The sequence below is a fragment of the Poecilia formosa genome, unplaced genomic scaffold (genome assembly GCF_000485575.1).
Source record: "Poecilia formosa unplaced genomic scaffold, Poecilia_formosa-5.1.2 Scaffold204, whole genome shotgun sequence".
NCBI lineage: Eukaryota > Metazoa > Chordata > Actinopteri > Cyprinodontiformes > Poeciliidae > Poecilia > Poecilia formosa.
The window spans coordinates 683,587-687,860 of NW_006800143.1; positions in this window are offsets into that span (position 1 = coordinate 683,587).

Sequence of the window (4,274 nt, forward strand, 5' to 3'; positions counted from 1 at the left end):
TTTTTTAATTATTTTATTTATCATAGTACCCCTAAGAATTTAAAATTACTTTCAACCCTGTGTATAAGAGACTAAAATGAGTCTCATCATATTTCACTGACAGCCATATTGAAATGTCTGACAACTGGGTCAGAACTTACTGATCCTTTTTTTGCACATGAGGAAGTAGGAATTGGTAAGTTGGTGAAATTGTGCTTTTAATGTGCCGTTCCTTAGAGTTTATTGCCAACATGATTTTAGAAATATGAATTGCAATCTGTATCCAAGTTAACAATTCAAGCTATGGGAAACCAAAGGGCTGTACTGATCAAAGTGTTGGTGGGGAATGATTTATCTCATGCAACCATCTAAAACCAATTTCTATGGAAATATATGTACATTCAGGGTGAAAAAGTCAACTGTGATACTGTGTCTAGAGTATTTTTGGCAATGAAAATCAAACATTTCAAGGGGACTTTTTGGTAACTTTTCTTAAAATGGGACATTTAAAACACAACTTCGCTTTGTAACTTCATCACAGAGGCAGCTTCTTCACAGTGATCTTTAATATTTATGTATGCGGAGTGTGATTGGTTTGAAGAGATGTTCACTGGATTCACAACAAGCTAGCCAAATACGTCAAACGACATAAAGACTTAGAGCTTCAACAGAACCTGAGAAATAAACACACTGTTCAAACCCACACATAGTCAAAACGTCTGTGGAGTGGATACAGTACATTTGTTGTCGGAGATGAATAAATGCAAATCGCCCTGGGAGAAAAATTTGCCTTCCACTTTTTGAAGCGTAACTTTGGAGATGCTGGAGGGTTGGTGACTACATGATGTGAGTCAGATGTGTGTGGGAGTTTTGATGACCAGTGATAAGAGTTTTTGTTTTTTTCCTTCAATCATTGACTCACAGCAAAACAGCTCCAAGACAGGAAATGCAGTTCGCATATGAATGTAAATAAAAAGAAAGGCAAAAAATAGAAGGTAGAAGAACTTGGTTGATAATATGAACAAAAAGTAAAACAAAACAATAGCTGCAGTATTATGGACTAAATTTAGGATGTTGGACCAACTATGCTGATGCTCATAATTGGTAATTAGTAAGCGTGTGCACATATATCTGTATGAACGTTTTGGCAGGTAATTGGTTTCCAGCATTCAGACATGTGTGAATGTGTCAATCTGGGAAAAAACATTTTTAAAGAATCTGGAATCCATTATTCCATCTTCCCTAAATTCCCCGGAGTAGATGTTCCAGACAATTGGAACCAGTGCCATTTTTTTGATATGGTCCGTATGGGCAGTTGCCCAGGGTGGCACTGAAAAGGGGGCGCAAAAAGCACCATATTTAAAAAAAGAAAGTTTCATATTACTTTTATTTTTATACAGGCAGCCCCTATTGCTGCAAACAATAGAGAGATTAGGCTTTGTTTGCTGTCAGTCACAAGTTACCCCCGGGTCTGAACTCTACCTTTAGCTGGGCAAAACCAGGAAATTTGAAGAAGTTATGTTTTCACAAATTTTGTTGGAGTTGTGGTAGTGGGGCGGGGGGAGACACCCAGGATTCAATTTATGAAAGAAAACCGCCACCGGTTTTCCCTGGCCTCAGGGTCACCCGCAACTTATCTAGTTCCTATTTCATGTCAAACGAAGTGAAGAAACGACTGCAGAGGAAAATTTCATAAGAAGCAGCAATTTGCTAGCATAAGAACACAATAGCCTCATTGCCACTAGCGAGATTCAGTAAACAAAATGATTTATTTCAATTTAATCAACTTAGTTTGCTTCTCTCCACCACATTACACATGATTTAAATGCATGATCTGACCTCTTGCTAAAAGACAAGGTGTTTTGGAGCTTAGGAGAAAGTTGGTCATGTTGAGCTGTTTCTATAGGGGTTGTCTAGAATCATCCAGGAGAAATGATAGAAATGAGAGCATATCCCATGGCTTTAGCCTCACTATCAAACACGGAGCTAATGAAGGAGGTGCAGTTCTTTGCAATAGCACCCATTCCCTTTCAGCTTTCACATTTTCTCATGTCGTAGCCACAAACCTCAATGTATTTTGTTAGGATTTCACATGTAAGACCAACACAAATCTGGTGCACGCTTCTGAAGTAGCAGAAAAAATATTTTTTATTGGCCAACATGTAATCTGAAAAGCGTGGCATCCATTTGCATTCAGCCCTCTTTTGCCAGCTTTGCACATCTAGAGTGTAAAGGTTTTACCTTTTTTTCTTTTTTCCCTTAGCGGAATTACTCTGTGAACATCAATTTTGAAGTCTAGAGCGTCTAGTCTTTTGCAGAACAAAAAGCATCTTTTCCACATGATGCTACCACTACCAAGTATTCTCAGTGTTTTCCATTGCTAATTTTGGTCTTATCTGACCAGAGCACCTGCTTTTCCACATTTGTTCTTCACATGTTGTGGCAAACTGAGAATGAGACTTTTTGCTTTCTTTTTGCCACGTGGTTGGTCACAGTTTTGGTCGCTCCTTGTCTGACCTGTCAATTTAGGTGAGCTTACAGTTGTACCTTACTCTTTGCATTTTCTGATGTCAGACACTAAAAGATGCACAAAATTCCTCATGGTGTAATGTCCCTACTTTAAAATTCTCCAAAACTTAAGGCCAAATCTCTCTGGTGTCTTCTTTGGCTCTCTAATCTCCCCAGTTATACTGAAATCAAATTACACACAAATTGATTTTATTCCTATATTACTTTATAACTATTTTCATCCACACTGAAGCATATTTAATATTTGAAAGCCTTACAGTTTCTGTAGAGCAAACACCCAAGGTGGCCGATGTGCAAACCACCCAGCAGTGGACTTAATGAAACCACGACGCAGAGCCTGGTGGTCTGCAAATGTGAGCAAGACAGCAGATAGCGTGGTGTTCTGGGGGATGGGTCTCTGCTGGAAGGGTAGCTGATGTAAAAAACATAGGAGACCCCCTAACACCCCCCACGTCAGAGTTAATGCACACGCCCCATCCTCCCCGTCCCCCAACCCTTCATCCGCCAAGCCCCCACCCCCTAAACAAACTCACGCACATGCTGAAAGATGGATGTTCAACAAATGGAAGTAAGGGGTGAGCGAGGGCCCTCTATGAGAAGTGTATTGTACAGCCGGGGGCCATCAAACCCCCTCCCTCCCGGCTCATAGCCCAGCAATCAAGGGGGCCCCGTCAGTGGGGGCCGAGGGGGTTTGACGTGGAATGGGGTGGCTGTGGATGAGAGGGAGGCAGTTGCTGCCTCACTTGGATGTTATTTATTGGCCTACTTTGAATCTCCTGCTGCCTCCTGCACTCCCTGTCACTCCCATTGATCTTGTCCAGATTTGCCCTCATGGATATCTCTTCACCTCATCCGCCTCCTTCCCTCTTCCCCTGCTGAAATAGTCTGTGTAGAAAGCCTTTTGTTCCTGACTCGATGTCCAGTGGGACTGGAGAAAGTGCTTCCACATCATCTTAGCCTACATGACCAAAGGCAATGTAGTATATATATATATTATAGAAGATAGGCCGCTAGCATGGCATGGTCAAGCTTTGCCATTAGATCATCTTCATTAATGTTGGTCATGATGTCAAATACACGCACTGTTATTTATGAGGTTTTGTGTATGAAGACATGCAAAAGGAAAAATCGCCTGAAATTAAATTAATGCAGCCTCAAATGAACAAATGACCAAGAGCGTGAGTGTGTTAAAGGGAATTAAGAAGGTATGCAGCAGCCTGATGCCCTCCAGTACTTAATTAAATGAGCATTGGGAAGCTTCTGTGCCTCTAACGTAACAGAAAATCTAGATTGTTGCTAGCTTGCAGCATGTAGGTACTTGTGAATGTGAGGCAGAGTGGAAACGACATCTGTAATTGTTGCATCTCATCAATCTGGAGAAGACTATCCATTAACTATATAGAATCCATCATTCTAACTTCCATTATTCCCACGAGAGGAGATCCCAGGTAGTTCAGCCTGAGGTCAATGCAATGCTAAAAATCACAAAAAACAAACAAACCAAAGAGTATTTCTGATACGCAAAAAGTTTCTGCTCATTTGAGATAGTTGATTATAGGAAGAGGATTGATGTGGAGGACATAAAAAAACAACAACTTGGCAACATGGTTAAATTTTAAGAAGCTTCATCTGAACAAACAAGAGCATTAATGGATCACTATCAGGCAACAAGGTGGAGAGCTGGTGGTTTGGAGTTGTGTACAGCCACAGGCCAAGCATGGACAGCTGGTCACAAAGTTGATCATTAAGTCTTGCCAGAGTCAATT